This window comes from Pantherophis guttatus, chromosome 4, assembly GCF_059756535.1.
Source record: "Pantherophis guttatus breed Tessera chromosome 4, ASM5975653v1, whole genome shotgun sequence".
In the NCBI taxonomy this organism is placed as follows: Eukaryota; Metazoa; Chordata; class Lepidosauria; order Squamata; family Colubridae; genus Pantherophis; species Pantherophis guttatus.
Genome location: NC_142066.1, coordinates 3,760,820 through 3,774,748, shown reverse-complemented (window position 1 = coordinate 3,774,748; position 13,929 = coordinate 3,760,820). Strand labels below are relative to the sequence as shown.

The following is a 13,929-nucleotide window of genomic DNA, read 5'->3' as shown; positions in this document are numbered from 1 at the left end:
TGGCCTCACGCCCACAATGTGTCAGCAGTTGGCACTTTTGCTCAGTTTGTGGGGTTTACACAGCACCGGAAACCACAAAACCTGGTTTACATCCGCCAGAGCTACAATACATTATGCCCAAAACAATGAAACTACAGTAGATTATGGTTTAAGTGAGTTGAGACCAAGAGGTCTCCAATCTTGGTCATTTTAAGACTTGTAGACTTCAACTCCCAGAATTCCCCAGCCAGCCATGGCTGGCTGGGGAATTCTGGGAGTTGACGTCCATAAGTCTTTACAGTGGCCAGGTTTGGGGACTCTTGGTCTAAACTACCAATGGGCTCCATGGTTAAATTTCCTGCTTTTCCCCTTCCAATTTATATCTTTTTTTTTTCTATTCATAGAAAAACTCTTATTTTTCTCTAAACTTTGTTTTCTTAGGGCCGTATGGAATGATTTCTCCCCCGAGTTTTAGATTTCCGCTCTGCAACGGATGGTTTCCTATTTTTCCAAGGAAGATACATTCTCTTTGCATCTCACTGCCTGGCTTGCCAGGAAAGGATGCAGCTTGACCTCCGTCCCCGATTCCAGATTTCTAAGAGGGATCTCGGGAACTTTGCCTGGCATCAGATTGCCCGTCTGCTCCATCCTACTACATATCCCATTTTCTTCCTTTAAAACCACCTATTTTCTTTTAAATTTGATTTATATGCCGCCCTTCTCCGGAGACTCAGGGCGGCTTACAATGTGCTAAGCAATAGCCTTTTGTATATTTATACAAAGTCAGCTTATTGCCCCCACAAACTGGGTCCTCAATTTACCTACCTTAGAAAGGATGGAAGGCTGAGTCAACCTTGAGCCCGGCGAGATTCGAACCTGCAGTAATTGCACGCAGCTGGTCTTAATAACAGGGTGCTTTAGACCACTGTACTACCAAGGCTATTGTCTCAAAGAGACCTATTGGTCTCTTTGAGCGTTTCTCGCAAGGTAAATTAGATTTTTTATTTTCCTTGTGAGATTCCTCTTCGCAAATGATGAATTTGTTCTTTCACTCTGCCATCAGTTTTCCAACTGCCCCTGCCAGGGGAGGATTCAGAGGGCAGCCAAAAAAGTATTTAAGGGGTGGGGGGCAACTCTACGCATGCACAGAGTGTCCGTGAAGACATCCGGGCGGGGAAACCCACCACTGAACTGGCCCCTTCCTCACTTTAAGGAGGACGTAAGACCTCAGCCAAAAAAGACCAATGGCGACCTCACTTTCGGCACTGCTCTCCGCAGTAAAATATATAGAATATTCTTTAGTCTTTTTTTTCCCCTCAAGTTTTTTTTATTATTTTTTAATAAAATATCAAATCAATGAGTGAAGATTGTGGCACCTGAGTGTCATACATTCCAATACAAATAAAACTAATCAAGTTAATCATAATCCTTACATTCAATCCGCTTATACCCTGTTTTCCCGAAAATAAGACCCAACCGGAAAATAAGGCCAGCATTTTTCAGGGATGCTCATAATTATAAGCCCTACCCCCAAAATAAGCTCCAATTAAGATCATCAGCAGACGGAGGCATTTAATACTGTATTTCCCTCAAAATAACACCTAACTAGAAAATAAGCCATAATGCGTCTTTTGGAGCAAAAATTAATATAAGACCTGGTCTTATTTTGGGGGAAAAAACGGTATATTTCTAATAATAATGCATACTTATATTCAATTATAATCTATCATTGTTCAATCATTCCACATTTTCTCTTGTTATTACTTTCATTTTATGATGTAAAAAGGTACAGTATACGCTAATGTTCTCCCTTTTCTTATTTCTATCACTTATTCTAACTTTTGATCATGTCACCCTTGGTTAAGAAACTTTGTCTTTCTTTCTGATCTAACTTCTGATCATGTCACCTACTTTAAAAAAAGAAAAACGGAAAAGAAGAAGAGAGCGAGAGAAAAGAAAAAGTAACCCAGAACAACAGAAAAAAAAAATCCATGGAGAATATTCTTAAGGTGAAGGTTATATAAGAATTATTTGGTGTGGTTTTGTGTTTCTAATGAGACACAGCCCGGAGTAACTAAGACGGGCGTTCTTTCAATTTGATAAATAAAATAAAATAAGTAACGATGATTTTCCCCGTCGTCTCAAGATTCGGAGGTGATGGATGTGCTTGCTAAAAAAAAAAAAAAAATATGTCCTCCTCCCTTGCTTAATCTTGCTTAATCACCGCCGAGGCAATCAAGAAAGATTGTGGCTACTGTCTAGTGACAGTGAGTTCCCAAGGATAATTACGCATTCCATCGGACGCTCCCTCGATTTTCTTGTGCAGGCATTACTTAAGCAACGCAAGGCGAGTTCTTGGAAGCAGCCCTGCCCAGGACTCTTTTCAACAGGTGAAGTTTTGATGCGGGTTTTGTGAGGTAAAGTTAAAGAACCAGGAAACAGCGACGTATTTAATACCGGCCTGCACGGAGTTTTCAGGCTTGGTAAATCGGGAAACTTCGGTTTTCCGCTCATCCCCCTAAAACGCTAGATTGTGGTTTCTTTAAAGTAGCATCATTAAACGAGCTTCCCACAACTGTGTCGGTCACCCAAAATTGCAGTTAGCAAATGCTAATGACAGGGTTCGATGGACATGTTAAATCAAACCAGAGTAACCACAGTTTTGCCTTAGTTTAAATGTTATTTTTCTTTAAATACAAGCGTGCCGCGCCTCTCTGCATATACAAAGGATCCCATTTAGTACCAGCCTGAACCGAGCTGGGGAAGAAACGCCGGATTTTAAAAACCGGGTGTCCTCTTAAGGTGTGGTACCCAATTTCTATCATCGGATGGATATTAAATCAGCTGCGAACGCAAAATTAAATCGGCTCTTTTGCATGAAAGATTTTCGCCCCAATGTTTACAGAGGTAGTCCTCGACTTACAATAGTTTGTTGTTCCGCCAGGCTGGGCTATCAAGGTAAAGATTTTAATTGGTTTTAAAAACGGGATTTTAAATTTGGGGTTTTAAATTGAGCCTATCATTTAATAATTTTAATTATTTTTTAAATTTTGTCTGTCTTTGTGCTTTTAATCAGGCTGTACACCGCCCTGAGAACTTCGGGAGAAGGGCGGTATAGAAATAAAATTAATAAATAAAATAAATAAATAAATAGTTCATTTAGTGGATGTTGGAAGTTCGAACGGCACTGAAAGAAAAGGGACTTATGATCGTTTTTCACACTTACGACCGCCGCGGCCACCTGGTCAACATTTGGACGCTTGGCTACGGACTCGTATTTACGACGGTTGCAGTGTCCCTGGGGGTCACGTGATCCCTTCTTGCGACCTTCTGACAAGCAACGTCAATGGGGAAGCCGGATTCGCTTAATGACGGTGTGACTAACTTAACAGCTGAAGTGATTCACTTAACGATGGTGGCAAGAAGGGTTGTAAAATGGGGCAAAACTCACTTAACGTCTCGTTTAGCAGCAGAAATATTGGCTCAACGGTGGTCGTAAGTTATACAAGCAATCCTTGGCTTGCACAATCATTCGTTTAGTGACCATTCGAGGTGACTACAGCACTGAAAAAAGGGATGGATGGCCGGTGCTCACACTTATGGCCATCTCAGCATCCCCCTGATCATGTGATCAAAATTCGGGCGCTTAGCGGAGAAGGTCCATTTGCAACCTTCCCAGACGGCTTCTGACAAGCAAAGACAACCGGAGAAAGCCGGATTCGTTGAACAACCCTGCGATTCGCTTAGCAAACTGTGGTGATTCGCTTAACAACCGTGGGAGAAAAAGTCGTGAAATGGGGCACAACCCGCTCAACAACAGTCAATGGAAATTCACTTAACAAGTGAAGGAATTCGCTTAACAACCGTGGCAGAAAGGTGATAAAACCGGGCACGACTCACTTAACAACTTCTTTGCTTAGCGACAGAAATTCTGACCCCAATAACGGCCATAAGCTGAGGACTAACTCTGTGATCTTTTTCTCGTCTTTCATATTTTTAAAGGCTGGAGAAAATACAGGGATAAAACAAAATGATCTCCACAGAATCGCTCCTCCATTTTTAACAAGACAAGCGGAGCTTTTTCCTCGCTCCTTCACTCTGCACATCCTCAGAGGCACCACGGCTTTCCGCACCCGGCTAGCTTTCTCAGCTCAAACCGGCCGGCTGAATCCATGGGAATTTTTGTGCCTGATGGATGGTTTGAAATGAGCTGAGACAGGAAGCTAAAAACTTGCCTGGGGAGGTATATGGGGGAGGCGGAGAGAAGGAATGTTTGAGATGCTCCGGAAGGTTACTCATCCGCCATTGTGCCCCACCTTGGCCCTTGTCACCACACATGGGGACGGGCTCCATCGAGGGCAGTGCCCAGATGGGTAACCAGCCTGCCAGTTAGTCTGGGAAAGAGTTTCTGCTTGAACCGTGCATACAGTTTATCAATCTTAGCAACTCAACATTCGGTGGACTTCAACTCCCAGAATTCCCCAGCCAGCTTAATAGCTTGGCTAGGTTAATGCTTTGCTGGCTAGGGAATTCTGGGAGTTGAAGTCCACCCGTCTCAAAAGTTGAGAATCACTGCGTTAATATAACAAAGCTATTAAGCTGGCTGGGGAATTCTGGGAGTTGAAGTCCACCCATCTCAAAAGTTGAGAAACACTGCATTAATATAATAAAGCTACCAAGCTGGCTGGGGAATTCTGGGAGTTGAAGTCCACCCATCTCTAAAGTTGAGAAACACTGCATTAATATAATAAAGCTATTAAGCTGGCTGGGGAATTCTGGGAGTTGAAGTCCACCCATCTCAAAAGTTAAGAAACACTGCATTAATATAACAAAGCTATTAAGCTGGCTGGGGAATTCTGGGAGTTGAAGTCCACTCATCTCTAAAGTTGAGAAACACTGCATTAATATAACAAAGCTATTAAGCTGGCTGGGGAATTCTGGGAGTTGAAGTCCACCCGTCTCAAAAGTTAAGAAACACTGTATTAATATAATAAAGCTATTAAGGTGGCTGGGGAATTCTGGGAGTTGAAGTCCACCCGTCTCAAAAGTTAAGAAACACTGCATTAATATAACAAAGCTATTAAGCTGGCTGGGGAATTCTGGGAGTTGAAGTCCACCCGTCTCAAAAGTTGAGAAACACTGCATTAATATAATAAAGTTACCAAGCTGGCTGGGGAATTCTGGGAGTTGAAGTCCACCCGTCTCAAAAGTTGAGAAACACTGCATTAATATAATAAAGCTACCAAGCTGGCTAGGGAATTCTGGGAGTTGAAGTCCACCCGTCTCAAAAGTTAAGAAACACTGCATTAATATAACAAAGCTATTAAGCTGGCTGGGGAATTCTGGGAGTTGAAGTCCACCCGTCTCAAAAGTTAAGAAACACTGCATTAATATAATAAAGCTACCAAGCTGGCTGGGGAATTCTGGGAGTTGAAGTCCACCCGTCTCAAAAGTTGAGAAACATTGCATTAATATAATAAAGCTACTAAGCTGGCTAGGGAATTCTGGGAGTTGAAGTCGGGAAAGTCTTTTTTTTTTTTTTAATTTCCCAGACGGGAGGAAAAAGCTGCCCATCTCGAACCTTTCATCCCAAGAGACCTGTTTGAGGACTACTATCAGCAAACCGGTTTCCCAGGGTGGATCCTTGGGAAGCTAAGTCACACCGTTCTCACACAGAGAGAAAAATCAGCAATACCGACGTTTGCTGAATTTTAAGAGAGTCACCAGGGTGGGGTGTTTGGTTTGTATATATAAGGACAGGGAATTTAAAAATAACTTATAATGGAAGGCCAGGACAATTTGTGGGTTGCCGGAACGGAGTCTCCAAGGAAGGGGGTCCCTCCTGGGTGGCTGGCACCGCGATCAGGAGCAGTCTACCCCGTTTGCCATGATCGAGCCGATCTAGGAAGTGCCACACTCTATAGTTGTCAAACTGGTCTGTTTATTCAAATGGTAATTTTTAAAATCTTTTTTTTAATCTACTGAATATGTTGGCCGGCTTCTTTTTGAATCCAGCGACACGAGCAACTCGACAGATTAACTAAAGAACATTTATTTATCGTTTAAAATTGTGGCTTGCAAACCCAGGGTTGGGGGTGTCGCCACCTGAGGAATACACTACCAATTGTGGTTTACTTGACAAACCATGGTTAAGCGAGGCACTTTTTTCTTTCTTTCTTTTTTCTTTTTTTTTAGCCCTGTGGGAGGATAGAGTCTGGGCACATTTGAGAAAGGAAGAAAAATCTGACACTATCGAGCGATCCGCTCAGTTCGTAGAATGATTTCATGCGCAGGACTCTGTTTTGGAAAACAGGCCGTTGCAAGAAAGAAGGGAAGAGTTCCTCTGAGCATGAACAAAGTACATTTCTTTTTGTAATGATATTTCTGGAAGACGATGTCCTAGACCGGGCCCCTTTATGACTTGTGGACTTCAATTCCCAGAATTTCTAAACCAGCATGGGGAATGATGGCCCCCTTTGACTTGTGGACTTCAACTCCCAGAATGCCTGAGCCAGCATGGGGAACGATGGCCCCTTTATGACTCATAGACTTCAATTCCCAGAATTCCTGAGCCAGCATAGGGAACGATGGCCCCCTTTATGACTTGTGGACTTCAATTCCCAGAATTCCTGAGCCAGCATGGGGAACGATGGCCCCTTTATGACTTGTGGACTTCAATTCCCAGAATTCCTGAGCCAGCATGGGGAATGATGGCCCCTTTATGACTTGTGGACTTCAACTCCCAGAATGCCTGAGCCAACATGGGGAACGATGGCCCTTTTATGACTCATAGACTTCAATTCCCAGAATTCCTAAACCAGCATGGGGAACGATGGCCCCCTTTATGACATGTGGACTTCAACTCCCAGAATTCCTGAGCCAACATGGGGAACGATGATCCCCTTTATGACTCATAGACTTCAATTCCCAGAATTCCTAAACCAGCATGGGGAACGATGGCCCCCTTTATGACCTGCGGACTTCAACTCCCAGAATTCCTGACTGGAATTGGCTCAGGAATTCTGGGAGTTGAAGTCCACAAGTCATAAAAAGGCCATCGGCCCGGCCCTAAATAAAAGCCCCAATTTACAACAACTTGACAGATCCAGGTGTGATCGTGAGCTGAGTGGCAAAGTGAAAAATCAATTTTAAAAACTCTTCAACACACACACAGAGATTTAAGTCCAGGAGTAACCTGTTTGGATATTCTTAGCCGTGACTAAAAAAATCTGCCCATTTTACAGGCACTCCTCATTTAGTGACCGCCACTCTGTTATTAAACAAAATGGTCTCTAAGTGAAGACATGCTTATGCTCTTCCTTCGGCTTTCCTCAGAGTTACGGCTCTGAATAGGTCGCAAATGAGAGGATTGGTCACCACGTTCCTTTATCATCCCCTCTCACGACTGTAAACGGTCGCTAAACGAGGATCGCCTGTAGGAGGATCTGACCAGGGTCGTCGGCAGGGTCGCGAAAGGGCAAACGGCACCGAACTGTCCGATGCGCAGAGCCAATTTATTAAAAGATTCTCAATCAAGAAATAAATATTTGAGCGCAGACACATTTGAAGAGAAAGAGAGAAAGAAAAATATCCCGTCTTTGCGCAAGAATTTTGCACGTTATTTTGACTTTTTACCGGTACCAAATGGTCTCTCAAACCAGAGTCACACCTGAAAAATCTCTTTATGATGGATTAGAGCACGGAAGATCTGTTTGTGGGCTTTTAATCTCTGAAGCCATCATTGATCGTAGTCTGTACAAGAAGATTTTATTTTTTTTAAAAAATTGATTTATATGCCGCCCTTCTCCGGAGACTCAGGGTGGCTTACAATGTGTTAAGCAATAGCCTTCATACTTTTGTATTTTTATACAAAGTCATCTTATTGCCCCCATAATCTGGGTCCTCATTTTACCTACTTTAGAAAGGATGGAAGGCTGAGTCAACCTTGAGCCTGGCGAGATTCGAACTCGATTGCAAGCAGCAGATGTAAGTGGATGTTAATAACAGTGCTTTAGTCTGCTGAGCCACCAGAGCTCCTGCCACTGAATCCCCCCCTAAAAAATCACCAGACTCCTACAAACTTCATAGTGAGAGGGGAGGCATTGAGGTCATCCAATCCAACCCTCCGGATTTATTTAACCAATTAACCAGAATTAACCAGTGGAACAGCTTGCCACCAGAAGTTGTAGGCTGCTCCATCCCTGGAGTATTTTAAGAAGAGACCGGACTGCCACTTTTTCTGGAATGGTAGAGGGTTTTTTTTTTTTTTGCTCGAGCAGAGGGCTGGACTAGAAGACCTCCAAGGTCCCTTCCACCTCTATTCTGATTGAGAGATTGAAGCATGCCCAACAGACGGACGGACTGACGGATGGGTCTTGCGATCACACGGCTCATCGTTTCTCCAACTTCGAACCAGAATGAATTTTTCCAAAAATGTAAAACTGAATTTGTGTCCCGCACTCTGAAAATAAGTACTTAAGGACGGGGTGGGGTGAAGGACAATATATTTTTTGTTTACCCTCTAAATCTCCAAAACGGGGAATTTCCTCCACTCTGCTTTTTGCGCAAGACTGATAATGAAATGAAGGCAAAAAAGCTTGCAGCTTCATTCACACAATATAAAGAAGCTGGAAAGCCCTTTCCGGACAAACCATTGTTATTCGTTGTCAGAAACGTACATACATAACAGTACTAGTCCCTGTACTAAGGATTCGAACCGCCGAACTGCCAACCTTTCTGATCGACAAGCTCAAGCGTCTTAGCCCCTTGAGCCGCCTTTCCTGCAAAAGGGAATTCTGATTTTATTTTATTTTATTTTATTTTATTTTATTTTATTTTATTTTATTTTATTTTATTTTATTTTATTTTATTTTATTTTATTTTATTATTTTATTTTATTTTATTTTATTTTATTTTATTTTATTTTTGTCACTGTAGCTCAGTCTTTCTCAACCTTGGAAAGTTTTCAAGACGGCTGAATTTCAACTCCCCGAAACTCCCAACTTTTAAGAAGGGTGGACTACAACACCCTTGTGCTGGCTGGGCAATTGTGGGAATTGAAGTCCACCCCTCCTGAAAAGTTGGGAGTTCTGGGAGTCGATGTCCACCCCATGTTCAAAAGTTTCCAAGGTTGGGAAAACACTGCGAATAGAATAGAATAGAATAGAATAGAATAGAATAGAATAGAATAGAATAGAATAGAATAGAATAGAATAGAATAGAATAGAAAATATTTAATGGAACGGAACGGAACGAGAATAGAATAGAATATAGAATAGAGTAGAGTAGAATATAGAATAGAGTAGAGTAGAGTAGAGTAGAGTAGAGTAGAATAGAATAGAATAGAATAGAATAGAATAGAATAGAAATAGAATAGAATAGAATAGAATAGAATAGAATAGAATAGAATAGAATAGAATAGAATAGAAAATATGGAATGGAATGGAATGGAATGGAATTAGAATAGAATGGAAATAATAGAATAGAAATAGAAATAGAAATAGAAATAGAATAGAATAGAATAGAATAGAATAGAATAGAATAGAATAGAATAGAATAGAATAGAATAGAATAGAAAATATTTAACGGAACGGAACGGAACGAGAATAGAATAGAATATAGAATAGAGTAGAGTAGAATATAGAATAGAGTAGAGTAGAGTAGAGTAGAGTAGAGTAGAATAGAATAGAATAGAATAGAATAGAATAGAAATAGAATAGAATAGAATAGAATAGAATAGAATAGAATAGAAAATATTTAACGGAATGGAACGGAACAGAATGGAACTGAACAGAGTAGAGTAGAGTAGAGTAGAGTAGAATATAGAATAGAGTAGAGTAGAGTAGAGTAGAATAGAATAGAATAGAATAGAATAGAATAGAATAGAATAGAATAGAATAGAATATATTTATCGGAATGGAACGGAACGAGAATAGAATAGAATATAGAATAGAGTAGAGTAGAATATAGAGTAGAGTAGAGTAGAGTAGAGTAGAGTAGAGTAGAGTAGAGTAGAATAGAATAGAATAGAATAGAATAGAATAGAATAGAATAGAATAGAATAGAATAGAATATATTTATCGGAACGGAACGGAACAAGAATAGAATAGAATATAGAGTAGAGTAGAGTAGAGTAGAGTAGAGTAGAGTAGAGTAGAGTAGAGTAGAATATAGAGTAGAGTAGAGTAGAGTAGAGTAGAGTAGAGTAGAGTAGAATAGAATAGAATAGAATAGAATAGAATATATTTATCGGAACGGAACGGAACGAGAATAGAATAGAATATAGAGTAGAGTAGAGTAGAGTAGAGTAGAGTAGAGTAGAATAGAATAGAATAGAATAGAATAGAATAGAATAGAATAGAATAGAATAGAATAGAATAGAATAGAATAGAATAGGAGTTATTTACACACAAGGAATTTGTCCTTGGTGCATATACTCTCAATGTACATAAAGAAAAATAAAAGAAAATATATTCATCAAGAATCACAAGGCACAACACTTAGCGATAGTCACAAGATGCTAATAAGCAATCAAATCATACTAGGCAGCTAAATCAAACAATCTAAATTGTAAAGCTACAAGCAACATGGTTATAGCCATAAGTGGGAAGAGATAGGTACTAGAAAGGATGATGATGAGAATAACAATAATAATAATAATAATAATAATAATAATAATAATAATAATAATAATACAGTGTTAGTAAATAGTTTGACAGTTGTTTAGCAGAGTGATGGCATTATATACCATTATATAGACCAAACACACTACTTTTCCTCCTGCAATATTCACACAATTTGGTGACCAAGCCAGCAAGCCACGTTCGGCTTGTCAATCTAGGTTTATCAAAAGGGGCTCCGGACCCCCACCCAAAAAAAGGCGCACAAGAGGACACCCTCCCCCCCCCAATTTCCAACCACTGTTTTTTTTTTTTTGTTTGTTTGTTTTTGGACCCACAATAACTATTGTGGTGTATCCGCAACAGGCACTCCGCCACAAACTCGCTCAACCGGGTCCTTAAAGGATCTGCTTAAACTTGAGTTTAAGTGAAGTATTAACTCGTGGGTAGCTTTAACCCGTTTGGTCTTGCGGGAACAGCAGCCCACGGATTTGTCCCCGAGTGGGTTCGGGGTTCAGGTCCAGCGGGGTCTCTGCTCCACTCGGGAGCGGATTCTGGGAAGCCCGGCCTGCCTTGCAGGATTGTTGTTGTTGTTGTTGTGAGTCGAAACTCACAATCCTCTGCGTGGGCACGACTTTAGGACCTCCCAAAGTCCCGTCCCGACCCCCAGAGGGGGAAGCTAAAGCCTTGGGACTCTCCTTCCCCAGCTCCACTCCGTACTACAAGTCCCATCTTCCTGATGATGGGCACTGTAGTCCTACACACTCTCCCCCGGGGTTTTCAAAAGCACTGGATTCCCATGCGCAGGAGTCTCACTCCTTCCTTCCTTCCTTCCTTCCTTCCTTCCTTCCTTCCTTCCTTCCTTCCTTCCTCCCCTCTTTTCCACCTATCTACCTACCTACTTTCTTTTCTTCCTCTCTCCTTTCCCTTTCCTCCCTTCCTCCCCTCTTTTCTACTTACCCACCTACTTTCTTTTCTCTTCTTCCCTTCTTCTTTCCTTCTTCCCTTCCTCTCTCCTCTCCCTTTTTCCTTCCTTCCTTCCTTCCTTCCTTCTTCCCTCTTGCTTTCCCCCCCTCCCTCCCTCCCTTCTCCATCCCTCTTTTCCCACCTACCTACCCTCCTTCCTTTCTTCCTTCCCTCTTTTTTACGCGTTTCTTACAAACAGCCGCTTTGGGTTCCTAATTTTCTGTCCTGACCCCACTGCTGGATCACTTGGTGGGATTAAAGGGATCCCCCCCCACTTTGGGGGATCTGCCCCCCTCCGCCCCATTTCCCCTTCTCTGCTGCCTTCGTCCCATTCCCACGGGAATCCCCGGGCTGTGGATTTTCTCCAGGATCTCTTTCCACCCCAAACTTCTTCGCAACTCCTTCTCGAGTGTTTCTCTCTCTCTCCCTCCCTCTCTCTCTCTCTCTCTCTCTCTCTCTGTGTGTGTGTGTGTGTGTGTGTGTAAAACTCCCCACACCTGCCCGGTATGCATCGGCTGCTCTAGGCGGCCCCGGCTACCTGTGCGCACAGCTGGAGACACCTTGGAGCTACCACCTGCTTAAAGGTTTCCTCCCTAGTCTAGTCTTTCCTTCCTTCTTTCCTTCCTTCCTTCCTTTTTCTCTCCCTCTTTTCCACCTACCTACCAACTTCCTTTTCTTCTTTCCTTCTGTCCTTCCTCACTCCTTCTTTCCTTCCTTCCTTCCTTCCTTCCTTCCTTCCTTCCTTCCTTCCTTCCTTCCTTCCTTCCTTCCTTCCCTCCCTTTTCCCACCTCCCTACCTACATACCCTTCTCCTACCTACTTACTACCCTCCTTCCTTCCTTCCCTCCCCCTTTTTCCACCTACCTACCTACCTACCCTCTTTCCTTCATTCTTTCCTTCCTTCCTTCTTTCCTTCCTCCCTTCCCTCCCCCTTTTCCCACCTACTTACCTACCTACCTATCTACCTATCCTCTTTCCTTCCTTCCTTCCTCCCCTCTCTTTTCCCACCTCCCTACCTACATAACCTTCTCCCACCTACTTACTACCCTCCTTCCTTCCTTCCTTCCCTCCCCCTTTTTCCACCTACTTAGCTACCTACCTACCTATCCTCTTTCCTTCCTTCCTTCCTTTCTTCCCTCCCTTTTCCCACCTTCCTACCTACATACCCTTCTCCTACATACTTACTACCCTCCTTCCTTCCTTCCTTCCTTCCCTCCCCCTTTTTCCACCTACTTAGCTACCTACCTACCTATCCTCTTTCCTTCCTTCCTTCCTTCCTTCCCTCCCTTTTCCCACCTTCCTACCTACATACCCTTCTCCTACATACTTACTACCCTCCTTCCTTCCCTCCCTCCCCCTTTTTCCACCTACCTACCTACCCACCTATCCTCTTTCCTTCCTTCCTTCCTTCCTTCCCTCCCTTTTCCCACCTTCCTACCTACATACCCTTCTCCTACATACTTACTACCCTCCTTCCTTCCCTCCCTCCCCCTTTTTCCACCTACCTACCTACCTACCTACCTACCTACCCTCTTTCTTTCCTTCCTTCTTTCCTTCTTTCCTTCTCTCCCACTTTTCCCACCTACTTACCTACCCTCTTTCCTTCCTTCTTTCCTTCCCTTCCCCCTTTTCCCACCTACTTACCTACCTACCTATCCTCTTTCCTTCCTCCCTTCCTTTCCCACCATTTACCTACCTTCCTTCCTACCTTTCTCCTGCCTACCTTCTTTCCTACCTACCCTTCTCCGATCTCTCAGCAACGACGGTCTGCCTTCCACCTCCCTACTCACGACGCCTCCTCCGACCTCCCCTTCCCCCAAAGTTGCAGAGAGACCCTCTCCAGGCGCCCAGGTTGGTCCCTGGGCGCCCTCCCGCCCCTCACCTGCCCGCACTCACCTGGCACTCGGCGGCTGAGCTCGCAATCCGGCTCGCTTCGCCCTCCCCGAAGCGCTCTGGAGCAGCAGCAGAAGGATGCGCAACTCCTGTCAAAAGTCTTGGGGTGGAGCCCCGGCTGGAGTCACAAATATGAGAAGCATCCGGGGAGGGGAGAGGAGGAGGGGAGGGGAGAGGCTGCTGGTCCCTCCCCGCAGGGGAACTCCCCAGGCGTGGGGGCAAGGCCTGAGTCAGAGGGTCAGCGGCGGGGGAGGGCGCACTCCTTGGCCCCCGCAGACAGGAGAAAGGGGGGAAGGGGTCAGGCTGTCCTGGCCCCCACTGGCATTTTTACCCCCATGGATTTCTCCCCCCCCCAACCCATATTTCTACAGTGGGGAGGGGTCTGAATGAACCCTTCCTTCATTACTCATTATTAATTATAATAATTATAAATTATTATTATTAAGTATTATAAAGTATTATAAAGTATTAT

At 43.3% G+C, this 13,929-nt stretch overlaps 1 protein-coding gene across 1 annotated transcript in view; it reads right to left on the bottom strand.

Moving 5' to 3' along the window:
- Nucleotides 1-13,577, bottom strand: part of TGM1 (transglutaminase 1) — a 66,227-nt gene extending 52,650 nt beyond the window's left edge. Inside the window, exon 1 of the mRNA XM_087891646.1 lies at nucleotides 13,461-13,577. The gene's annotated coding sequence lies outside the window, so the exon portion shown is untranslated. The remainder of the gene's footprint in view (nucleotides 1-13,460) is intronic.
- Nucleotides 13,578-13,929: the final 352 nt, after the last annotated feature.